Source organism: Ambystoma mexicanum, chromosome 4q (genome assembly GCF_040938575.1).
Source record: "Ambystoma mexicanum isolate Mex_15411 chromosome 4q, UKY_AmexF1_1, whole genome shotgun sequence".
Taxonomy (NCBI): domain Eukaryota; kingdom Metazoa; phylum Chordata; class Amphibia; order Caudata; family Ambystomatidae; genus Ambystoma; species Ambystoma mexicanum.
In genome coordinates this window covers 104,479,254-104,506,185 of record NC_090928.1, presented here as the reverse complement: position 1 = coordinate 104,506,185, position 26,932 = coordinate 104,479,254, and the positions used below count along the sequence as shown (strand labels likewise).

Below are 26,932 nucleotides of genomic sequence, written 5' to 3'. Positions count from 1 at the left end.
AAGCGGAGGAGGTATGATGGAGAGGATAGACACAATCTCCACTTTTATGTTACTGAACAAGATCACGACTGGGTTACAATATTACCCAAAGAAGAATTTGCCTATATGGATTCTTATCATATTGCCAACTAAGACACACACTTCAATGTCTCCAAAGAACCATGTCCTTGTTCAATCCCTGCCTCAAGACCTACCCATACCAACTTTCCTATATTAGACAACTAAGTCTCTAATAGCAAGGCAAGTTGTAACTCCACATGTAAGCATCTGAAGGCTACACAAAAACAAGCTTGCTTGTTTCTAGAAAAGAAATGATTACCTGCGCCTACTTATTAGGTCAATGATAGGGTATGGTCATCCACGGACAACATTAAGCTTTATGCATGTAGTCAGAAACTAAAGCCCAATATATATAGGCCCTTTTCAGATTGCTAGGATCATAAACGGAATTGACCCTTCCCCGAAATAACAGATCCACCCTTTGTTCCATGTCACCCATCTCAACCCCATTCTGGCTTCCCCACTTTATCCTGGGAGGATAAAAAATCCTCCCACTGCCGTGGGCCTACAGGAAGAATATGAAATCCAGACAATCTTTGATTTAAGAACTTTTAGGAGATCCTTCCTGTGGTGCTGCCCCTTTAAGGATTTCAGCACGCGGCGGAGTGACGTTGCACTCCTCCGCGTGCCTTTAAATAAAGGTGACTTTTCCCAGCCGCCAGAGCAACCAGTGAGCCCGAATGACACAGAGGTGTGTGGAGTGAGTCTGTGGAGGGAGGGAGGGCTCACAGAACATCGCAGGGCCTTACAGTGCCGCACAACAGTGGCGACGAGACCGGAGTCACGCCCGGGCCCAGCAGTGATGTTGAAAAGAATTTCTTCACTTCGAACAAGGTGTTAGAACATCTCGTTCTATGACGTGGAGAGGGTGTGGAACACGCGGCTGGCGACCATTTTGATGACTGAGGCCTAGGAAGGTCGAGGCACTGCAGGAGGGTTCCTACAGGCCATCCAGGCCTAATTTTTGGAAATATTAACAGCAGACAGACGTTTCTGCAGACACAGCACATCAGATGTGGAAATTTTCAATTGTGACAGGCATTTTCATCGAGTTGAGTTGAGGTGCTGGGGGTGGCCTGCTGTTTCTCTGGTGGTTCCTCTCATCTCCCTAGCTCAATTTTTGGAAACTACCTATTTTTGCCTGTGAGCTCTATTGCTTTGTACTGGCTGTGTATTTGGGATTGGTATATGGGCATACTCTGAACTATGTTTGGACTGATTGTAAATTAGAAGATCAAGACGCCTGCAACTATTTTTCATCTGGAAACAGACTGTGTGGGCGAGTTGCAGCCCCATAATCATCCAAGTGGGGGTGCTCCTGCGCTTGACCCATGAGTAATCAGCCTGATCAAGCCGGGGCCCAGCCTGTTGCCCAGCCACTGCCCCAGGTCCAGCCCCCACCTGTGCCCCAACCTGTACCTCAATGTATGGCCCAGATGAGACCACCGGGGGCGCTGCAGCCAATCCATGAGTTTGATGTCTCTGGTCCCCCGTCCAGCCTGGGGCCCAGGTGGAAGCGGTGGATTGATCGCCTCGACATGTACTTCAGGGCCACCAGGGAGACCAATGAGGGCAGCAAACTGGCGACCCTACTGTACTCTGCAGGGCCTGTGGTCCATGAAATCTTTGAGTCTCTTCAACCAACAGATGGTTCCTATGGCGCAGCAAAGACGGCTCTTCATGACTACTTCCTGCCTTTGGTGAATGCAGACTATGAACACTTTGTGATGCTTTCCAACCGTCAGAAAGACGATGAAACTCTTGACACTTTCTATGGCCCTCTCCGGCTGCTGAGCCCGGGATCACCTTGCCTCGTATCCTTGAACTGGGTCGGTGCCAAGAGGTGTCCGAGGTGCGAGGGTCCAGGATGGAGGCAGGAGTGCATCCAGCCAAGGCGGAAGAGGTCTGTGCTCTGGGCCAGGGTCGCAGGGATGCCAGAAGGCCGACAGGCAATTTCCATGACAGGGACCGAAAGCTAGGGGAGGCGTGCCTAAAGTGTGAGTATGACCTGCCCCACCCTGCTTAGTGCCCCGCGGCGGGGAAAGCGTGTGATCGATGTGGTCTAGCTGACTACTATGCCCGTATGGGCAGGGCCTTCCTATCCTGGATAGTGCTGATGGGTCCTGTTCGGTCTGGCTATTTCCGGCAATCATGCCCGCCCAATGTCGCCCAGGTCGAACAGGGTGATGAAGGTGCACAACTAGAAGAGGAGGAAGAGGAGAACATTTTCTTTGTATCCAGCGTTGATGCACTCAAATCAAAAAGCAGACGGCTACCGCGGTGCATTGTCACAGTGAACGAATCATCGGTCCCGGTGCTAGTGGACACTGGGGCCTATGCCAACATGATGGCTAGAGGACACTACAATGCCATGGAGCGCCCTCCGCTACTGGCTGCTCCCAAAGCCCGCAACTTCACATTTGGGGGATCCCAGCCATTCCCCTGGATGGTGCTTTTGTGGCAGACGTCGGGCATGGTCTAGAATTGGGGCCCGCTTCTGCGTGACACCTGTAAGCACCAACACGTTGTTGAGCTGCGCAACGGCTGAAGCCTTAGGGATTGTGAGTTTTTGCATACTCAGTGTACGTGGAAGATATTCAAACATTGCTGGAAAAGTACTCCCGTTTATTCCAAGGGATTGGGCAGATGACAGGAGACCCGGTGAGACTGCATATTGATGAATCAGTGCAACCCATCGCTCTCAAACACTGCTGGGTGCCTTTCCACTTGCGGGAGTTGGTGGACAAAGAACTGGACAATCTCATCAACCTTGATATCACCGATAAGGTTGAAGGCCCTACCCCGTGGGTGTCCCCCATTGTCGTGGCAAGAAAGCCGAAACAACCAGACTCAGTGAGGATCTGTGTTGACGTGCGGCTCCCCAACAAGGCTATCAAAAGAGAGCGGCATTTAAAACCTACCGTAGATGATATTATCACCGAGCTGCAGGGTGCCCGGTTCTTTTCAAAATTGGACCTCAGGGCCGGGTACCATCAGGTCGTATTACACCTGGAATCTCGATACATCACAACCTTCACCACTCACCTAGGGCTGTATCGATACAAGCGACTGAGTTTCGGGGTGTCCTCTGAAGCGGAGGTGTTCCAGAACATTATTTGTTGTGCCTTGGCAGACCTAGATGGCGTTTTGATCATAAGCAACGACATCCTGGTGTTTGCAAAATCAGAACCAGAACATCTGCACAAGCTCACCAAGACTTTTGAACGACTTCAGTGCCTTAGCTTGACGCTACACCATGAAAAATGTGAATTCCTGAAGCCTGCAATTGAATTCTTCTGGTTCATGTTCAAGGAGGGAGGTGTGTTACCTGACTCCCGCAAGGTAAAAGATATCAAGGATGCTCGCCCACCAGAGAACGTGTCGGAGGTACTGAGTTTCGTGGGCATGGTACTGTGGCTGCTTCATAAAGAACTTGGCCTCTCGGTCGGTGCCTTTGCGAGCCTTCACGAAGAAGGAGACCGCATGGCAGTGGGGGCTACTAGAACAAGCCGCCTTTGAGGACATTAAAAGCACCCTCGCAGCAGAGGACACCATGGCGTTCTTTGATCCTGCCCTTCAGTCGGAGATCGTAGTGGACGCCAGCCCTTTTGGTCTGGGTGCAGTGTTGACACAGGTCGGTGCAGATTCAAATGTCAGGCCAGTGGTTTATGCCAGCAAGGCGCTGTCTGAGACTGAGCAAGGATACTCTTAGATCAAGCGGGAGGCCTTGGCTGTTCTATGGGGTTGCAGGCACTTTCGGCTGTATATTCTGGGTCGACCGACCACAAGCCTTTGCTGCCCATCTTGGCGGGCTTGTCCTCGAAAGCACCTGCGAGAATTGAACGGTGGATGCTGGCGCTTCTCGAATATGGTGTCTCCCTAGTCTATCGGCCAGGCATCAACAATGCGGATGACTATCTGTCTCGCCACCCCAGTGGGGTCCCTGAGGACTGGGCGGATGACTGTGCAGAGGAAGCGAATGCTCATGTTCGGTTGGTGGTGGAGGCGGCAACTCCAAACTCCTTGCCCTTGGAGGACCTGGAGGTGGCTGCGGCCCAGGACGAGTGCTTTCGCATCCTGAAATCGGTGATGCAGCAGGGATCCTGGAAGACAGTGCTGGAGACCCTCGCAATGTGAACACAGGAGGCGAAGGTTACGCTCGAACAATTGTGAAAGGTGAGGGATGAACTTTCATTTTCCGGGTCGGGCCTCCTACTCAGGGGTGACGGGATCGTAGTGCCCCAGGTGAAGGTCCAGAAGGTAATTGGGTTGGCTCACCAAGGGGCTGCCAAGATGAAAGCCTGTCTGCGCCTGAAAGTGTGGTTCCCCAAGCTGGAGAAACGGGTGGAGGAGTTTGTGGCGTTGTGTGCATGGGGCAAGGTGGAGTCTCCCAGGCAGAGGTAGCCTTCCATCGAAGCCATGCCCCGATGCACGCAACAATGGGAAATGGTACATGCAGACTTTGGCTCCACGACACAGGGCACCCACTTCCTGGTGGTGGTAGACGAATGGTCCAGGTACCCGGAGGTCGAATTCATTGAGTCAGTGGCTTTGAGAGTGTGGTGGTGGCCATGGAAAAGATCTTTGCGGCTCATGGACTCCCCAAGATTCTGTGTTCAGACAATGGGGTGCCATTTAGGGTGAAAGGTTTGCGCTTCTGATGAAGGACTATGGGGTTCAGCACAGGAAGATCACCCTGCTGTGGCCCAGGGCAAACGGGGAGGCAGAGAGGATGATGCGAACCCTCAACAAAGTGTTCTGTATTGCGCAGGGGCAAGGCCGGTGCCTGGAAAGGGTGCTGTACCAGTTTCTGCGTGTTTACTGAACCATCCGTCACACATCCAAGGGAGTGGCCCCGGCGGAGGCCCTATTCAAACGATACCCGAGAGGACTGATAACCTAGGTCGGGGAGAAGGCGCCTGCGGTCAATGATGATCAACAGGTGGAACGTGACCGCAGGGCAAGGAATGAACAGGAAAACCTGAGGAGAGGTCTCCCGACCTCAGCAACTCGTGCCCGGCGATGAGGTGCTTATCAGAAACAGGCACCCTCACGGGAAGCTATTACTAACTTATGGGCCTCAGCCCTTGGACGTAGTGGCCGTCAAAGGGTCCATGGTGACAACCTCCGATGGCAAGGCATCTGTCACCAGAAACGTACGTTTCCTTAAAAGACTGTGGGAACCTCGGGCAGAGGTGCCCCAGGACACGGACATCATGGAGATTCCAGATGAGGGCGGGGATGTGTCCCTCTCTTCACTGCTCTCCAGTCAGCATGACGGCCACAGAGGGATCCCCTCTCCTGGAGGCGAGCAGGAGGTACCCCCTGAAGACAGGGCGAGGGAAACCTGTTTGCCTCAGTGACTATGTGTTGGACCCGTGAGTCCGAGCGGCCCCAATGGGGCCAATAGTGGTAAGGGGACCCGGGTGGCTGTCATTAAAGGGGTCAACTTGTGATCTGGTTTACTGTGGTTGTGTTTAGTATTAACATTGTTATATTGCTCATTGTTTGTCCTCATGAAAAAGGAGGAGTGTGATGCTGCCCCTTTAAGGATTTCAGCACGTGGCAGATTGACGTTGCACCCCACTGCGTGCCTTTAAATAAAAGGGGGTGTTTCCCGGCCGCCAGAATGACCGGGGAGCCCGAACAACACAGACGCCTGTGGAGTGAGTCTGTGGAGGGAGGCGGTGGGGGTGTCTCAAGGAACATCGCAGGGCCTCACAGTGCCCCACAAAACTTACAATATTTAGTAGACTGTAAACGATATGGACCCGAAGATAGGTCGTGGGTCTTGAAAAATAATGTCATAGCTACCAGTCTTGTTGTTGAATTTCATCATAAATTTCCTGGTAAACCTGGTCCCGATTGGAATATCTTTTGCTTAGATAGAGAGGGGTTTGGGAGGTGGCGTGCCGTTCAGAACCCTGCCCCATTTACACACTGGACCGCTGATGTGCATCTCATACGCTGGCATCTCAGAGGAACGTCGATTCCGAGACCTGGACTGGAATGGAAGGTTCTCTTTTCTAGCTGTGATGTCAGAACATTGAGAGTGGGCATGCCGACATTCAACGAACCTGGAAATACCAGTAAAAAGCACAGCAAGTGCCCAGAAGCACAGTCCTCGCAATGGTGCGGTCACGTTCTGCCACACCTTATTCCAGGGTACCTTGTGAACCTCACCATATTTCGCCTGTTTTTTTATTATTTTGGGAATTAGCTTCCACTCTTTGAAGTAACCGGAAGTCTCTGCTGTGCAGTAACGACAGACGACCTTCCAGCTAAGTCTCTACAAGTACTGTTCCTCATAGCCTGAGGTGAACTTTTACTAATGAACCTTTCCTTTCTAGTGATTCTTGTACCGATTATTTCAGCCACTCACCCTCCAGCATATTCGGGGGAACAGCAATCTGTCTATTTGGAGCACCATAGGGGGCATGTCAAATAGTGCTCCCGCTTTGGGTACTCTCCTTCAACTGGATATCCTCAAACAGGTGGGCCAGATTCTTGAGGGTTTAGAGTGTACCTCTTCCAGAATCGTGAGAATTTGCTTTGAGGATCAAGATCCTGACACATGGATCACCAGCGCATCACCCAGTACTGTCCCAAGTAAATGGGGATACCAAAGGGTTCCTTCCCTCCATCAGCAAGCTGTTGATCAGCAAACTGACATGGAGAGAGCGATCTAGCATATCCTGAGGCAATACTGCATCATCCCCAAGCTACACTCCTCCTAGGCCGGGACCCCCAACAACCAACACCTATTCACCCTGTGTGGACCTCACCTGAATATGACGAAGCAACAGTGTCCAGTCACAGCATTGAGTCATTCTGTACATACCTTTGAACCAGCGCCCCGACAGTGACCACAGGGACCGCATATTGATGACCGCAGGTAATCCACCATAATCTCGAAACATTTCAAGCCCTTTAAGGGAAAACCACATGGGATTTCCCGGGAGTCATGGAGAAGATGACAGGAATAGAAGTGAAGACCCAGAAGAGACGGATGGCGAGCTAGCGAAAGTCCCAAAAGAGTGGATCACTCCAGCTGACAATCCCGAGATGTCCAACAGCCTGTCGATGATTCCAACCCATTTCAATACTTCATCCACAAATACCCAGTACGAATACAGGCAAACTGCATAAATCTCAAATCACACGCTTTATGCGTGCAACACCCACCTTGGACTGAATTAATTTGTCTGTCAAGCTGCCTACGTGTGCCTTTGTCATGATGTATGCCTCCAGTCTTCAGGGCCAGAACAGCCTTCCCCATTTGCAGGCTTCCATTGGGACCTTTAAGGCCACAAAACCTTTTCAGAGGCCTTCCTGGCACCAGGCTCATATTATTTGATCATGTGGATGAGGATTCAGTGAACATGAAGGCACACATAGCCCAGTCCTGAGGAACTGAGCTATGCAGTCTAGTTTCCAGGGAGTGGCTGGGCTTGAGACTACTTTACCTGGGATTATTTGACCAGGGCTATATAAACCCGCCCAAGGAACAGAACACGCTTCGCGTTATTTTGCACTCCCGCAGCGTAACGCTCATCGTGCCTGCTCCGCTCCTGCTTACCTGGACTTCAACCACGCCTTGGGAACCACAGACCATCAGCACCTGTCGGAGAAAAGAAAGAGAAAACAAGAAGAAGAACAGCAGTTGAGTTCTTACCTGAGAGAAGCAGTCTTCCAACTCCATCCGAACGGCCTTCTCTTCCGCCGCTCTTGGGAACCACTGCTCCTGCAGAAACGACACAAGTAGGGAGAACAAATACTTACCCGGAGGTGACAGTAATCTCAGGATTCCATCAAAGCAGTTCACGCGATCGCAGCTCCAGAGCCTCACCGCACCTGCAGAGGAAGGGGAAAGAGACAGCAGGCTAGCCGCGCAACAGAAATATCCATTTTAAAATACATCTCGATGCTGCGCTTTCGCGCTAACACTCACCTGCATAATACTGCTCAGCGTCGCAGTGAGGAGTCCATTCCTTCATCTGGCATCTCCAAAACTGCTCCTGCAAAACAATAAGCACAATAGTGAACTTTGGCAACAAAAGAACACATTAAACAAAAACTGTTACCAAGAACCAATTGGTACAAGGAATTACCTACGGAGTCACATCTGGTCTGGATTCTTCTACAGGCCGCAGGATCAGTGACGGAACTAGATCCAGTGAAAGTGCCTAAGAACATTAAAGCGCCCCTGCATTCAGACGCAGGACGGAGAGCCCACCGTTAAAATACCTAAGGGGAACGCCCAAGTGTGAGAGAAGTAGTGAGACAGGAAGAGACGCGCGCAGACGTTCATCGCTCAGCTTCGTGCAACGCCCCCGTGGAGACCAGGTGAGCTTAACACCTTCATTTTAATGGGCTCTCACCGGCGAAAACAAAAGTCTCCTTTTTTACCCCCCCCCCTTGGGATTTAAACTTTGAGAGGTATGCAACTGCCCAGCAAGTTCAATAACTTCATGCTGGAATGACTGGATAGCTGGAACAGTGGCAGGAGGGAAATGGAGATGCTCTCGGACATGGCTTGATGTGCCGCCCAGGGCAGACGCACAAATCTGCATGTGCTGATGTAGGAGAAGAGTCGTCACTACACCAATAAAAATATTATAGCTCCTGTACAAGGTAGAAAAGCACCTAACAAGCGACAGTCAGTCTCGGTTCTTTACACCACCGCTGCTGCGTTACTGCATGCAAGTCTCCATGGCTACGGGAAACTGCTTGATTAACACCCATCATAACTGTCCCCCCAGAGTTCCTACTCTTTAGTACACCCGTTGGTGTAGATCCGTGTGGAGAGTGAGTAACCAGGCTTCATCATCAGCAAGGGAGGGTAGGGGTAGAGAGAGTGGGGGTAGGGTTGGTGGGTGACGGTGGTAGTTGGGGGCAGAAAACATTAAAAAAACAGCCATGGGAGAACTTTTTAAATGTAGCCAAAAATAGCCCAAACATAACCATACCAGCACATGTAACGGCGGTGGGGGTAGAGAGTGGGACGGGTGACGGCAGAGAGAAATTCGGTAAGACCACAAAAAAGAGCTGTTTAGATGGGAAACTGCCCTATTCTAAGGTGGTCGTTCGTTTCCTTCCTTCTATGACATCACTGGCGGTGTTGGTGTCGGTGCAATGAGTGATTATCAGACTAGCTAAATGCAAGCATTCAGTGCGACCTAATAAAAGGGAACATGCACATTAACTTATATGCACAGATAAGAAACATTTCCGAGTTAATACAAAACTTAGCGAGAAGACAGATACAAATAAATAAAACGCCAAGCTTACCATTTCCGACTAAGGAGACACGTGGTGGAACATTACAAGAGGCAAATGTGTTCACATCTTTCATACCAGTGCAGAATAGTATTATTGTAGAAGGCGTCACTATTCGGGATGGTCAAGCCTTTCTCATGGGGTCTCCATCAACATCAACGAGACCCTCCTCCCCTTCTTCCTAAATGAGAGTGCAAGACGGATGTTGCCCATTGTTAAAACTAAATATGACTCAATCCGGGGCTGACATGTTTTGTTTACATCTTCCAATCATCAAAACTCCCTTTATACAGCACTGCTTAAGTGCTTCTGTGTATTAGGAAACACGTTACATGCCAAGAAGACAACCAATCTATGATTAATAAATTGGATACCCTGCCCCCAAGCCAGAAGTCATCAGAAGCAGGACCTATCGTCAAGCATAGAAGCTTCTCGCTAATGCAAGTGTGACGCTCGACCTAGGTCGAGGGCTGTTGATATTCGGCCCTTAAACTGCAGCCCCACCACCTTGACTCTGGTGAGTAAAGTTACCTCTTTACAGGGCACAAGAGTGTGGTTATTTTTCCTCCATCTGCAAAACAGCAGGAGTTCATGTCAGTATAGCCACCGCTAGCATTTACAATCAACACCACTGATTCCTGCTGAGTTTAAGTGACCATATCTGGTTCAACAGTATATGTCTTAGTTACACAGAGGCTTTAAAGGGGGAGGGGTGAGTCCTTAAAAATGAGGGTGAGCACACTTAAAAATCTACAGACAAAACAAGCCCAATGTCATCATCACCTGTGCTGCTCTACTATGCTAGGGGTGGGATGTCCACACAAACAAGCCACATCTTTCCAATGAAAGATTACATGTTCCTGCCCTGTGGAGCTACCAGCCTGGTGACTGGAGGGTGTGGGGTCTTCAAGGTAAGCCTGTGGGCTTTCCGAGCGGCAATAGCTGACTTTCCCCTTAAATTGGCCGGAGCCTGCTGCTCCATCCTACAATTCATTGCCTTTGAATCCTAGGCATTTCGAGTGCAGCCAAGCACTCCTTCCAGCATTTGTAACCAGCGATATTACAGTTAACCACGAGGGTTAACATATTCTAAGATGGCCGCCACCCAATTTTGAATCTCCTTTGCTGCCTCCAATCTTCCCCTGGTCGTGGATTGGCTGCCCTGCTGTATATCCACCAATCAGGGTTGCCGGGAGGCGAACGCGGGTATGGCGTTTTATCTGGAAAGCACTGGGGAGTATAAAGTGGGGGGACTGACGAATGACGTGTTGATTTGTACGGCTGATTTGGTGGCGATTGCATTGGCGATTGATAGGGTGTGCGAGTTGGGGTTTGAGAAGGTGGTGGTGTTTTCGGATTCATTGAGTGGGTTGTAGGCGATTGTGGCAGGGGATGGTGATAGGAAGGATGTGATTTTTGACATCAGGTGGAAGATTGATCGGTGTGTGCGAGGGGGGGATGGATCTGGAGTTGGCGTGGGTCCCCAGTCACAGTGGCATTTTGGGTAATGAGTTGGTGGATTTGGCAGCGGGTGCGGGTATGAGGAGAGGAGCGGTTGATGTGAGGATACCTTTGAGTGTGGATGAGGTGAAGGCTGTGGTGGTGAGGCGGGTTATGGATGAGTGGCAGGAGAGGTGGGAGAGTGGGGTGAAGGGCAGATGGATGTTTGGTGTTCGTGAGAAAGTGTCTGTGAAGGTGGATGCAGGGAAACTGGAATGGAGGAGGAGGGAGGAGGTGATGCTGAACCGGTTGAGGTTAGGGCATGTGGGGCTGAATGACAGTCTGTTTCAAGTGGGGAAGCGTGAGTCGAGGGACTGTGCGGTGTGTGGGGTTGCCTGAGACTGTGGGACATTTTCTGCTTGCGTGTGAGAGGCATGTTGAGGAGAAAGAGTTGATGAGGGTTTGGTTGTCTGCGCTGGGAGTGGCTGAACTGAGTGGGAAGGCTTTGCCGGGAGGAGTCGGGGTGAGAGGCAGGGAGAGGAGCAGTGGGAGGAGTTATGAGAAGGTGAGGGCTGTGTATAAGATTGGTGGGGTAGGTGCACATCATCCTTTTGGATGGGGAAGCGCCTGCGTGGGTCCGCCCACGCATTCGATAATTTGAAGAAGAAGAAGAAGAAGGGAGGCGAACGCTGGCCCACTGTGAAGGCACACGAGGAAAGCCAACTCCTGTCCGAGCCTGTATGAGCGCTGGAAATGCGAGGGCTCCCCCGATGCCCCTACCTACAACGTAGCTCCCTGCCTCCTCCTGCACCCCGGAAGCATGTTCTCTGTTAAGCCGCCACCCCCACCGTGTCCCGCACCACACCCACGGTAAGACTATCAACCCCCTGGCACTTCAATGTGGCCCACCACTCTGCTCATAACGTCCCTCCTTACCATGGCTGTAGTGTGTTTACTTCATGGAACAAACCTCAGAACATATAACTCTATGCTCTCCACACTAAGCAGTATTTCTATTCAAGTCTTCCAACTCTCTTTCCAGCTTTTGTCTGCATCTGACACTTTGTCGCAACTGTTTCGTTACTTTGATGCTTCGTACCTCGTCTTGCAGCACTGGCTTCACACGCTGTCCTGCTCGACCAAGAGGCATCGGTGTACTATACTCGAAGATCAACACATTTATTTTTATTATATGTGGAATCGCACCGCTCTACATGCTCATCAATACAAGTAACACTTCCCTGCGCTCGTATACCTATACTTCTGCATTATAACGTCGAATGATAATGCTTTGCACGGTGGCAACACCTCCTGTCCTGTTTGGCCTTTTGTGTATTACCTCTTCCCGAGACCCGCTGACTACCGTTATTGTATTTTACTGCATTGCTCCTTGGCTAACATTACTTGGCCTTGTGCTTCACCCCACTCTACTGCCACCATCACTGTATTTCTCGCAATGCTCACTGGCCAACATTATCGATGTATACTGCCCCATCGCTTCTCAGAGCAAAATAAGCATACGTGCTTCCCATGCTCACCCCTACAAGTCACGGCTCTCCAGGCACGATTGGTCAACATCATTACAACATGAAACCACGCCTTGCCGGTTAACATCTGTGAAACATTGCTATGCTCACTGGCTAACACTGCAACATTTGCGAATCATACCGACTTGATCGCCGATTTACATTTTTGATTCATGTTGCTTAATAGTTTCACACTATATGCTATCCCACACACCGCCTGTGTGCAACGAGTACTGTGGATGTACTGTGCACATCAACTGCCTCAATGTTACCTAAGTGCCATTTATTGTACTGGATCTATACTGGGGCTGTACCGTATTGTGGCTATTCTATTATTACCACCTCATTACCTTCCCGCCTTCTTCTAGCTCCTATCACCTTGTCTAGTATCGTACTTACCAGCTATGGCTGCTTTAAGGGGAGTGACGTGCACAATGGCAACTATTCTCCCACTATTTTATGCATAACACCCACCTACTTCCTACCTGTCCTGTTGCCTCAAGATCCTCCAGCCTCTAGACACCACCTCCACTGAATCACTGCTCTCACCTATAGAATGGATCTCACCTGCTTCGCCACCCCTCCAACACCGTTGACTCCATGCCCTACCCACTTGAGAAACGCAAGACTAGGTTATCGCTTCTGCTTCAAGTCCAAATCCTGATGCACACCTGCTCCATACAATCCTGGCGAGTCCAACATAGTGCCTCCCCCTGCACCTATTGGCCTACATAGGGACGTTAATCCTATCACGTCTCACAATACCCCTCAAAGAGACCCTGTTACTGCCAGCCCCACCTTCAAGGGAGCACTTCTCAATGCACGCTCCTTAGTGGCACACGCCCCTAATATTGCTGACCTGATCACAACCAACCATCTGGACTTCATTGCGGTCACAGAAACCTGGTTACACACGGCTGCAGGCCCCTCTCTATCTCTTGCCATTCTGGAGAATTACACTATTATCCGTGCACAAAGAAATACAGGGAAAGGAGGCAGAGTAGCCTTCATATCGAAATCCCATTTGAACCTCAGAGAAGTCCCCAATCCAGTACTACCATCAGCTGAACTCATATCAGTCAAACTCTCACTCTCCAACACCTGCACCATACTACTACACCTCATTTATCAACCCACAGGTGCCATCTCCTCCTTTAGGGAAGACATCTCCCACCTTCTAACATCAAATACCAAACCAAGTTCACAAATCGTTTTATTGGGCAACCTTAATTTAGGTCTTCATGACCCAAACGATGCTAATGCCTCCTTGCTTGACGATACCATCACACAATTAGGATTCACTCAACTTATCAACGAGCCCATCCACACCAAAGGCAGGACTCTGGATTGGTTGGCCGACTCGAACTGTGACATCTCTTTACTTAACATCACACCCTGTGCATGGACAGATCATCACTGTATTATCTTTACCATACCCAAAGAGACGCACCACAGCATACCTACTACCGCTGCACCCCAAGTGCTGTCCAGGAACAAACGCAACATTACACTGGAAAATCTGAGACCACTTCTTCATCGAATCAACAACCTTCAGCCCAACGCCATCACAGATCCAGCCACCCTGGTTGACCTCTATAACGCCACCTTGGAACAAGTCCTAAATCAGATTGCACCACTTAAACTGAGAAAGACTAAACCAACCGCCCATCTAAACAAATGGTTCACTGCTGAACTAAAAGCACTACGTAATATTAAAAGAAGGTCAGAAGCAAGCTAGAGAAAAGCTCCCTCCTCCCCCACCAGGGAAAGATTCTTCATTGCAGCTGCCACATACAAAGCTGTCATTACTAACATAAAAAAAGAGATAGCCCTGAGGTGGAAAGGGCTGTGGAAGCAAGCTGTTTGCTGTGGCGAGTGGAAAGTGTTATTCCTATCATCCTATTGTTACCTTGAGGAAACCAAAGAAGCCCGTTGAAGAAGGGGAAGAGGTGCGTGTGCCTTTAACAGTCTACAAGCAAGCTGTCAGCTGACCACCCAGCTGACTACTTGAGGCCGCCTCCGTGACCCTTGCGGCGTGAAGCCCTGAGGTGGAAAGGGCTGTGGAAGCAAGCTGTTTGCTGTTTGGCGAGCGGCGAGTAATGGCGTCTACTCAAACCCCCGTGCTAAGGACCCGGGCACAGAAGCGGCGTGACGGCGTGGTGGCTCCCGACGAGACAAAGGCTACTTGCCGACTTCCACGTTCTCGTTCACATAAAGTAAGTTGCTATCATTCCTGTACTTCTGAACCTGAGACTGCAGAGCTCAATGAAGGTCTTACTCAAGCACACGAGGCACTGGATTTTGAAAACGCAACAATCACCATTGCTAATCTGCCCCCTCGCTCTGACGATGTATTTGATAATACATGCAACGCTAGCATAGACTCTATCACAGGTTGCACTATTACTTACGGGTGGCGCGGGGAGGAAGGTGAACGCCGTGCGCTGGACGCCGGCGAGCCTCTGCAGGCGATTGAGGGACCTGGATGTCGCGGTACTTGTGAAGCCCCGCCGAAGCCCCATAATAGCGACGGCGCCGAACCGCCTAGTTGCGGCTGTGGCGGATCTTTCATCCCAGCTCTCATCATAGGGTGTGCCTGTTTGGCCGCCGCTCCCGTGAGCGATGATGCCACGGGGCGGGTTTCGGAGCGTGTGTGGCTACGAACACGCGCGGCCAAGGTAACTCAATCTCAGTCACAGCACGAGGTCTCGGAGTCAATGGAGCAGCGCCCTCTAGCAGCGAATTCACTGTAGAACAGGAATTTGATCAAGAGAAGGAGCTGATCATTGCCGTAAATCAGATCGCTGGCCCTCGGCCGTCCACCTACTCTTTTCTTAGCTTACCTAGCGATGACGCGGGTCCTACTCTAAATGACGCTAGCACAATGATCAGTGCGAGTTCTCCAGTGAGTGTCATCACGAATCTGTTCACAGAGGGCTCGCATGAAGAAATCGTATATACGAATGCGAACAACTTTAGCATTCAACATAACTTTTCCAATTCAAGTCTGCACGGCTGTGACCAAAATTGCGTTCTTAATCTGGAGAATGGCACAATGGGCGAGCTAGAGGCACGTAATTCAATGCCCGCAAGAAGAGACTCCCTTGGGGTTGTGAACAACGTCCTGCAGAATTTAACGCTCTTGAATAAAATGTGCGCAAGTAAGACACCGAAAGCGCCGAATCTCTCAGCCCAACCGAAAGTAAAATCTGCAGTTAAACGTGATAACAGCCAGCTGTTGGGAGCAATTTCTGATATATGGCCTGACTCGTGCTACAAACGGTTAAAATCAACCGATCAGTCCCTAAAGGCCGACTTGAGGCACGAGACATCTGAAATATACTTGTCTTCCCAAAAAAGACTTGCCTCCTCCAAATGGAAGTCCGATGGAGCCATTGATGAATCCGGCGGCAACGACCACTCCTCTCACAATGACTCCACAGATTCTTCATTAATGGCCCATTTCCGAAAATTCGTCGTGAGAAGGAGCTTCATGTAGCCAGTCCTGCTGAGCCTCAACCCAATTCATCTTGTATAACTCTGCCGACGATGCCTTCATCAACGGAATTACAAGCCCTTTTTATGGCCTCTTCGTCGATCTCATTGGCCCCGTTCATGAAACTGTATGAAAACATACATGAAGCCACTAAGGACTTAACAACGGTGGTCGCAATGATGAGCTCAAAACTAACTCAAATTGAAAAAACTTGCGACCGCTCGTATGTCGAGCAACACGAGTGCCTTAAAAGACTGGAAGGAGCGTTTGTCTTGTTAAATGAGAACAAGAAAACCGACGCATCTGATAAAAGATTGTTCGCCGAAGTGGCGCGAGAGACCCTTGCCCTATTTAAACATGACATTAAAACTGTAGGCGAGCAGTCGTCTGAAGAGCGCCCATGTCGTAAGTTCCCTAGCACGAAAGTTAAACCTCAGGTTGAACAAGTCTTTACTAAACCAGCAAAACAACAGCATTCTCCATTGGACGCTGTCTCTAACCAAGATCTTCTTTCCTCTCAGTTGTCTCAAGCAATGCACAATACCCTAACGGAAGTGGATCTTGTTTCGACTCCCGTAAAGGCCCTTGGAGTCCCCTATGTCTCAGGGCCTCCGATTATCTTACCTACATCATCCACTGGTCCTTGCTTATCGGCAAGTTTGCCTGTATCAAACAGGGTCAATTTGTCCTTTAATACAGTATTCGAGCAGGCCAGAGGCGCCGCCGATAAGGCCTCCGTTGACCCCCAAACAGCGTCTCCTTCGGGCATTGATACTGTAACTGAAACAACTACCGAAGTTGCGAGTATCTCCGCAAATGAAGGTCAACCCAAGATCTTTTCTATTTTTACACGATCCTCCAGTGTCACAGGGAAGCTGGCAACCTCACCTTTAAAATCAAACCACGTTGTAACCAGCAAGAAACCTAAGAACCAAAAGCCAAAGAAAAACGTCTCAAATGGATCTCAGAAATTTTTACGAAATATAAAAATGGCACAAGCTTTTTCTAGTGTCTCGGCCAAAACTTCAACGTCTCAAGTCCCTGCGTCGAGCAACACCTTAACATCACAAAAAAATGCTCATTTGATCTCAGCTAACCAACCTCAAATAAAGAATACGATGCCGTCTGAGGACGGCTTAACTGAAATCCTAGATTTTTCAACTTATGACGATTCAGAACTCGTAGAGTTAGAACCTGTCTTACCGACAAGCTCTGATGTGCCCCAAATCACTGTGCCATTACCCAAAGTGGTTCTGACTCAAGGTATGGAGACGCCTGTATTATCATTGGATAAAGTTGCTTCAATGCCTGTAATAATGAAGCAGCCTTGCACAAAGGAGGCTATTGGTAAAAATTCTACTCTTAAACACAAATCTCACGAAAGACACTGTGAATTGATTGAAGCCTGTGATAATTCGATTACTATGTGTCCGCCAGTAGCCAGCCCTGTGTTTATGACCGTGGCCGATAAACGAAACCTTTGTATTGCTCAGGCGCAAAGCAGTAGACCAAGGGGATCCTTGGCATCGTCATGCCCCTTGATCAAAACAGACAAGAACAAGGAGCCCGAAAAGTCTCTGCTGGAACTTGTTGTGAATGATCCCCCAGAAAGTTATCGAGGAAGCTTAAAAGAATTGGTGGGTGATAGACGTTCCCAAATTTCACACGACAAGGGCCTAAAATCAGCGCCGAATAAAGTGTGTGTACACAAACTGGCAATCGAGAGCCTGAATCCAATTGCGAATCTGATTTTGAATCTTAGAACGGTTCTCCAATTACTTCACCTGGTACCAAGCCTACGTGCAATTACCTCGAATGACATTAAAATTGTGGAGTTTCCAGCTGAAGGCACGAACGATAAGGTGTTGCTTCACTTTTCATCGAACCTTCTGATTACGTCAATATTAGAAGAAAACGTGGCATTGTTTTCATTAGGCTTTGACGTCTATAAACTGAACGACTCTGATGAACCACGACAAAACTCCAGTGAGGTCGTCAACAATAGAAAGGAAGTCCCTTTGTTCGCCACTGCAGTACCAACAGCATTGAAAGAAGTGCCACCAAGGACATTGGAAGGGTCGTTTCATTCGACAAACACCTGCACTCAAAGTCTTAAGCAATCACCGCGCCGGCCAAGGAATCCTCTTTTTCCATCTAGCGAGGCTTCCGCTAAAAGCGACGGCTCCAACGCTCAGATAAGAATAACAATTAAAAGAAAGGATTCTTTTAATGGATCCTGCAATCAGCGCCTGCACTCGACAACATCTGCAGCTGATAATCAAGAATGGAATTGGCTTGCTGGGGCTTTAAATATTAAGAAGAGACAATAATGCCAGGTCTCAAAAGCCCCTACCATCTGCTCTGTAGCCTCCTGGAATACTCGAGGGTTCCTGCACCTGTTTAACACACCTTGGTTAGAAAACCTCCAAATCGTGTGTCTTCAGGAAACCTGGCTAAGTGATCTACCACTCATAGCGGACTTTGAGTCGGTATTAAATCCGGCCATAAAAGCTAGGTTGGGTCGCCCCATGTCAGGCCTCTTAACGATGGTCAGAAGAAGTTCTGGCTGGCGTGTCTTGAAGTCTGTTAATCATTCTCCATATATTCAGGAAACCATCATAGAGAATTCAGGAAGACGAGATTTGAAGAAGGACACGATTGTAATTCTGAACGTATATTGGAACCACCTACGCGCCGGTAAAATGGAGTTCATAGATCTGATAACCGGTGTAATTGATCATCTGATGGAAACCACAGACTCTCCAAATATTCTTCTGTGTGGGGACTTAAACATCGATCTATGTAAGGAACCACAGTTAGTTCATAATTCACTGGCACATGCTTGGGCAACTGAAATGAAGCTACGTAATTTTCAGATGCTGAATGGCAACACGTGTGGCGATTTACCATCTAGGCAAACATGGCATCGGATGGATTCATCCTCAACAATCGACTATATCGACTATATGTTCGCATCCGAAGCCTTGCATCCGAGGATTCAATCATTGAGGATTTGTGTAAAAGATCAGAGCGACCACAACATGTTGCTCATGGTATTTGTATCATTCAAAGACCAAAATGGCCTCATAATCTCATGGTTGAATCTAATATGGTTCGCTTAAGATTAGAAGAGAGTGAAGTCAAGGGGGTGATGCTCCAGTATTGTCATCTGAGCGCAGACCTGGAATATGAACATCTCTTGACACAATTCAAAACGGCAAAAGCGGGTTCCAAAAACTCCAACATGGTTCGTGTCCACCATTTTAATATTGAGATATTGACGCAAAAACGAATGATGCGCACTGCCATAAGGAGAGCTAAGGCTCTTGATATGAACACTCGTAAACTAGAAACAAAGGCGGCAAAGCAAAAATACAAAAATTGGCTGAAAATACACAAATATATACAAGTACAAAATGATGCAGAACAGATGTTAAACACTCTGGAAAACAAAAACACGAGCGATTTTTGGAGAATCATTAACAACTTTCAGGCTCCTCAATTGGCACTACAGTCCAGTATGGTTTCCGAAGAAACCTGGATTAATCACTTCGAGGACTTATATAAAGCCAATATCCCTGAGATTACCACCCTGGGACCGACCGCGATACCATGGAATTTGACGTTTCCAAAAGAAGAGATAGTGTCTATCATAATTAAAGCAAAAAAATCAAGAGCCCCTGGACCGGATGGGCTTTCCAATTTCACCATTAAACAACAGCCTGAGCTATGGGCGTCCATATGCGTATCCCTATTTGATAGGATCTGTAAATCTCAAAAAACTCCGAAATCCTGGAAATCTGCTCTGATTGTCCCAATATTCAAGAAAGGAGACAGAACTTGCCCAAAGAGCTATCGTCCTGTGGCTTTACTCGACAGTTTGGGGAAAATTTATGCCACAATGTTACAACACAAACTGGTAAAATGGGCAATTGAGACTAACCACGTAGACAAAAGGCAATCAGGTTTCGTAAAGCAAGTGGGCTGTTCTCTAAACTTGCTAGTGCTAAATCTGTTGAAAATGGAAGCACTCAAATCTAAATCTAAGACCTACTTGGCCTTTATCGACTTCTCTTGCGCCTTCGATACCATTGACAGAGCCCGCTTGTGGGCAAAACTGCAAAGTTGGGGATGTCCAGTCGACTTAATGGCAGCAATACGCGAACTGCACTCTGAAACCTCCATAAAAATCCGGTTGGATCAAGCTGGAAACGTATCAACCCCAATCAAGACCTATAAAGGGGTGAAGCAAGGCTGTCCTTTAGCAGCTGCAATATTCAGTTTATATATATCCGATATTGGACTGGCAATTAATGATGTAAGATCTTTTCCGCCGAAGATTGGAAAGACCTGCTTAAGCTGGCTGCTATATGCCGACGATCTTGTCATTATGGATCTAACTCCCGTAGGTTTACAGAGGAAATTGAATGCAGTTGCACAATATGTTGCATTAAACCACTTGGTAATAAACACAAGAAAGTGTGAAATTATGGTGTTAAAAAAATCTTAACAGTGGAAGTCGAAACTCGAAAAACCATCCAAGATGGTATCTGGGTAAGGAGGCTATTCAGACATCTCAGAACGTAAAATATCTTGGAATGTTACTAAATTCATCAGTCAACGACGGCCCTTGGAAGTCTGAAAACAAAAGTAAATGCAAACAATTGGCCAGTCAAGCTGTCATCATACGGAATAAATATGGGAAATTTTCATTAAAACCGGTACTTGCCTTTTATCATCAGAAGGTAATCCCAGTACTATTATATGGCGCAGAAAACGCCTTGGGCTGTAGTGCTGACACATGGTCTTCGCTGGAGCACTGCTTTTGGTCAAAGGTACTGGCGCTGCCTAGGGGCATTGCAACAGCTTGTGTGAGATATGAACTTTCACTTATCTCGTTACACGCAAGGGTTTGCTGGACCCTAATAAGTTTATTTCGGAAATCACGCCAGCGTGAACACATCCCTCAATTTGATATCTTTCACGATCCATCTCCGGCAAACAGCATGGTATCATTATGGTCGAAAAGATGTGAAGATATCTTAAGAAATTATGGGATTAGCATGGACCAGCTGCATAACGACCCGAACGCTGCCAAATTAAAAATATGGCGCACAGATTGGGAACAAACTTGTACGCAACGCAGCACAGCTTCCATGATGAAGGATATCCCGCTCGAGACAAGGCCTTTTAATGTTTTGCAACGTTACATTGAATTATTTCCAGACCCACAGGCTCGAAGAGTGTTTATGCTGATGCGGTTGAATGCATTTAAAACCAGTGAACGGCTGATGTCTTGGCGTTCAAACAAAGTTGAATCCTTGACGTGTAGGATATGTTCCAAAGACAAGGAATCCTTAAAGCACTTGGTCCTATTTTGCACCAACCTCCGCTCTGAAAGGACAATCCATCTGGCCACTTGGGGAGCAATTTATCCGTCCCGTTGTGCGGACGATTGGTGGGCCTATATGTTTCAAGGATGTGACAGGAAGCTGATATTACCATTAACCCGATTTCTGATGGTAATTGAAAATCGATTGAACTCATTGTCAGTGGAAGCACAAGGAGATCAATGTTTTGCATAGTTGGCTGTGCTTTTGGCAGGAGTATTGCTAAGTGAGTGCTAAGGGATGGCTAAGGGATTGTCAATGGACAGTTCTTTTTCTGATGAAGTGTACTATCGTGTGTTTGTAAAATATTTTTAAAGGTTTGTAATAAACCGAAAAAAAAAAAAAAAAAAAAAAAAAAAAAAAAGAGATATTCAATACCAGAATTCAAAACGCTAAATCTGGTACGAAATAACTTTTCCCTATCCTAAGAGAACTAGAATCCCTGGTGTCGGCCACGAATGAGTGCATCAAGGACAAAGCTTGGTGCGTCAACATCCAGTAAGCCTTACCAAACAAAATAGCTCTCCTGCAAGCCAAGATAGAGTCTAATAAGCTAGCCTTGCTCCCAAAGCCCACCCATGCAATGTGCCTATCTCTCACGGGCCATCCTGTCCCCCCTTTCTACTCTTCCCCAGTCACCACGGACGAAGTAGAAAATATAATTGCAAGTCTCAAACCCAATCGTCAAGGTGACTCATGCCCAGTGCCAATTATCAAGGATGGTGCCAAAGATCTAGCACCCTTTATTAATTCCTCCTTTAAGAACTCCTCAGTCCCCAATAACCTTAAAGAAGCCTGGACCATGCTGCTACTCAAAGAACCCAACCTAGATCCCAACATCCCGACTAACTATAGACTTATCACGACTGTCCCTTTTCTCCTGAAGAGTCTAGATAGAGTAGCATATCCCCAAATACAACTTCTTGAAGACAACAACCTCCTAGGTCTGTGACAATCTGGCTTTAGACCTAGGCATGGACTGACCCTCCCGGACCTAAAAATCCAAATGGACGAAGCCAAAGACAATGGCAAGCTGGCCATCTTGCTCGTGTTGGATTTGTCTGCAGTCTTCCATTCGGTCGAACATCAAATCCTGACCAAACACCTCACCTCGGCTGCAGCATTCTCCCTGAATGCCTCTAATTGTACACAATCCTTCCTTTCCAATAGAACGACCAGGGTCTTCGCACCCTCCGCTGCGGCTGACCCAGTGCCTATCCAATGTGGAGTCCCCAAGGGTCTTCTGTTTCGCCCACACTTTACAATATCTTTACTAAGCTCCTTTTTGACCGCCTTGACGACCTGGGTGTCACATATACGAACTACGCAGACACCCAGGTCCTCATCACCTTCTCCGGCTGCTATGAAAAAAAAAGATACCGTAAAATTCAATGAAATTTACCTTAAAATCCAGGCTTGGATGGCTACCCACTGCCTTTGTTTAAACAACGACAAGACTGAACTGTTGATTGTCAGTTCCCAGGCCCGTCTCAACAAGTTTGACCCCCATTACCAGTCATTCACTATTGATGGCAATAACATAAAAGAAAACCCTGGGAGTGTACCTTGACTCTACTCTTTTGCTCAAAAAGCAAATAAATTCTACAGTTTCCACCATGGCCTACACTCATAAACTCATCAATGCTTGCAACCTCTTTCTGTCCACTAACAGCTGCCTCACTCTAGCGAGAGCACTGATTCTGTCCAAATTGGATTACTGTAATACATTATTTCTCAGCTCCACTAATCACAACCTAAACAGACTCCAAGTTCTCCAGAACAATGCCCTTAGATGTGCCCTCAACCTACCACGTATCACCCATATCTGCACCATCAGAAATGATGCTCGATGGCTTCCAATTCGTTATAGAATTAACTATGCACCCTTGTCATTACTCACAAATGCCTATCTCTGTCAGCTCCACAAATTCTCAAGACAGTGCTCCACCACACCTAGTGAGCATCAGACAGGTGGTACTAGAGAGGCAGCCTTGGAGCGAATTAAAAAAAAAAATTTGCCGAAAGTAGCCCATTGTAACTGAAAAAGCCCAAACTAGCCCAACAATGCAAATCACTACGCAGATAGGAAATGGAAAACCCAGCCAGCTTGCGTCTTACAAACCTGCTGACTGGAGCAAATCTTGTTAGGGTAGTTGGGTTACCATCATTGGGTAGTACAGTGTAGGAGTTTTGAAAAATCATTCAGTAAGTCGGCCATTTCATTCCGTGGCATTGCTGGTTACTATGCCAACCAGATATTCTCATTTCAGAACGATCCCCACCCTACCCTGTTAACAATGTCGTTGACACATTTGTGGCTTCCGCCACAAAAAACACCAAACCAAAAATGGATGGGGTAATAGCTCCCGTTTGGTCTGCATTCAGTTTCGTGTCAAGCACCGTGCTTAAGAAGAGTTGGACCATAGTAAATATTACCAGTAAGCAAAGTATAATACATGCGGACCAAGTGATCATATCTTTCTAAGTTATGTTACCTTTTTGTGCATTTTCAAGTGGCGCAAAGGCATTGTTAGAGAGACTATATGAAAACACAATCGAATCAACAAAAGTTAGGAGTTTAGATAAGATACCCGTCTTTTTTTTCTTTCTTTCTTTCTTTCTCTCCCTTTGCAACACGGAATGCACATTTTCCCTTTTCTATTTCTAAGAATGTACGAGTGGCAAGCCATCAGTAGTCGATTGTTGTTGCCTTGTGCCTAAAGCATGGAGCAGTTAGAGCGATGAGCTCTGCGATTGATTTTGCTAAGGTTGCGAGAAGGACGAGAAGCAAGTGACGTATATCCCCCATCCAGGCACCCACATTGGGTCTGCCTGACCCCTGTGCGCAAGTCTGGCTTGGAATCTCCCGCCACTCCGTCTCGGGCCATGTCCACTGCATCCAAGGTGGTTTTGGGCATCTCGGTGTTGGCGTCGGTGGCTACAGTGGTTGGTGTGCATATAAATCAGAAGTTGGACAGGGAGGTGGGTAAGCGCGGTTGCAGCAGCCTCTACGCCACTGCGAAGGGCACCGGCACGAGTTAATAGGGCGGGTCCAAGTAAAAGGGGCCGACTGCCCCCACTTTGGGGGCGGGACTTATGTCAATGAGCTGTGATCACAGAGTTCTTTAAAATGAGTATGTCGCTGAAATTTGAAAACTAACGGGGCTGCCCCGACCAGTGTTCAAATATGTGTTTTGAAATGGTTAAACGTGTCTCGCCCTCTTTCTGATAGTGCCGCTTTTCTGTAATATTTGGTATCCCATACCGATCGGTATCCCTGTCTTGGGCTGTCTTCGTAGATCGCAGACCAAAGTAGGAGAGTTCCGAGCCTCGGTATGGGTTACCAAATGTTGCACAACACCGCCATAACGCCTGAGTTCCGTATTGTCCAGTCAGGGGAGTATTCAGCATTGCCAGAGAGGCTGGGGGAGAACCGCGGTGACACTCCTGCTACTTTCCCCTCAAATACAGTTCACGCATTTCCAGGTTGTCTCATTCGTGCCCACAAACCGCCCACCCCTGCCACAATCTATTTTTTGGTAATATTACTAGTGGCATCTCGCATTTTAACACAACAAATAAAAAACGGCAGAATCACTACAGATGCAGGGAACCCATCTATTAGAGCTCTGTCCAGGCGCTCTGGGGCATAATACATGCACATCAACTAATTTGCATAAGGATTGCAGCAACAGAAATTACTTAACAGAAAGCAAATCGCAACGAGCATCATCAGTCTTTGATACGAAATTGCTTAACAGAAAGCAAATCGCAACGAGCATCATCAGTCTTTGATACTTGGAGGCAGAATGCAACTGACTTTAGAATAAGTTGTCATAAGTAATCCAAGTGACAAATCATTTTGTGGTGCAAAATACCTAAATTGCACTGTTATATATGGAGCAAGTCGGGCTTTTTTTTAATTTTTTTAATTTTTTTAAATAACAGCATCATATATTAACACATAAGCTTTGAAGTGAATCACTTACAAAGCTGCAGATAAGACACAGTCTGATTTCATGATCTGCCCAGCATCACACACTTTGGTTAATAGTGAAACCGGGATGGACACAATTTAAGCAACTGAGCACATCTTCACAGTTTTAGTTTATTTAGATATTTATTAATGTTTCCCTTTGCATTTCATGTGCTTAAATAATACTTTATTTATATCAATGCCTTGGAAGCAAACCACATTACATAACAAACTTCCCTTTCATTATTAACTTTACACTATATATCATTATAGAAATATGTTGAGCAATAAGAGGATGGATATGGTTTTATTCTCCCCTCCCTGCATGCAAAGTCACAATAGCATCATGCAGATTAATGTGAGCCTAACAACCCCCCCCCTTGGGTAAAGCCATAGTCATTATTTCATAAAGCCTGCAGCATCATGCAACCTTCTAACACCTGATCACTCCCTGCCATGCACATTTCTAAAAGGACAAAAGTCCCTGCTAATAGTACCCCCTCCCTTCTCAATAGTGCCTAATGGCTCACATTGAAATGCTCTGTTGACACAGAGCAACTGCTCCTTGGAACATTGTCCTGCCAGAGGTTTCAGAAAGGATAAGGTGTCCTGCTGCCAGGACAATTACTGCGCTGAGCAGGAATTACTGAGCACACATTGTCCTGCCAGCGGGACACCTTTCTCGTTGGGCACCCTCATTGAAGTGCCGAACGGGAAGGGTGACCCACTGACGAAAGTCCCGGTCAGGGTCTAAAAAGAGCCTGTGGGGTGGCAGCGTGCCCCCCTTAACACCTTGCTCGGTACGCCACTGTTACTTGATCAGTCAGCTGACTGCGTTGAGTTAAATGAAACTTAGTTGGTTATATGGTTATTTGTAGCTTAAAAAATTCACAGCTGCCAACACTTGGTGGGTTATTTGGATATTAGTAGCAAGCTGCCAACAGTGATGGAAATGGGTACACAAACTACGCTTGGAAATTGAAAAAATACTCCGAAATAGTACCTCCTTAGGGAAATTGACCCGATAGATGGGTTCACTCTAGAGGGTGTTGTGTAGCGGTGCAGTCATCATGGCAGGCACGTAAAACACATACAAATAATATTTCATTTTACAGGGTTGACATGAAATGCAGATAAATCGCACAATAAACGAGACTGACAATATATATATTACACATCTCATAGCATAGTGGGAGTATTTGTGGTGTTTCCCTTTTAAGAACATGTATTGCCCCTCTAAGGATGTCAAGAGAGGATTAGAGTCAAAACTTACCCTTGTTCTAGGCCTTTGACTCTAATCCTCTCTTGACATTCCTCTCTACACCCTCTAGAGTCAGGCCCCCTCACAAAAAAGAGGGTCTTGCCCCATTTTCTCACACCCTTTAAGGATGTGTCATGACAGCCTCATTCCTGACTGGAAGAAGGAGCCTCCGCATGCACGTGTAATACCACAGTGGTAGACTAAATGTAATGGCACTCTGTCTCTGTGTCTCACTGTGTAGGGCCTGCAGGCCTACCCCTTGTGATCACAGGCCTGCGGCCCTGCTAGTCTGGGTGCGGTTTGGGGTGCCCCAGACCAGCATGTGTAACGGGGTGCCTCCAGGCCACTGGCCCTCTGTGTGATCGCAGAGCAGCTGCTTGTCCGGGAGCCCACGGCAGCTGCAGTCTTGTTGTGTGACCATGACGATCAGGGTGATCCCTGCACCATTAATTTTGTGTTGGTGCCCCAAGCACCTGTTGGGCTGGCCCAGAGTCACAGTGCACA

The 26,932-nt window shown here is 47.7% G+C and overlaps 1 long non-coding RNA gene across 1 annotated transcript in view; it reads right to left on the bottom strand.

The window, feature by feature from the left end:
• LOC138467499 (uncharacterized) overlaps positions 1–24,176 on the bottom strand; it is a 153,808-nt gene extending 129,632 nt beyond the window's left edge. Inside the window, exon 1 of the long non-coding RNA XR_011268102.1 lies at positions 23,783–24,176. This is a non-coding gene — a long non-coding RNA (uncharacterized lncRNA). The remainder of the gene's footprint in view (positions 1–23,782) is intronic.
• Positions 24,177–26,932: the final 2,756 nt, after the last annotated feature.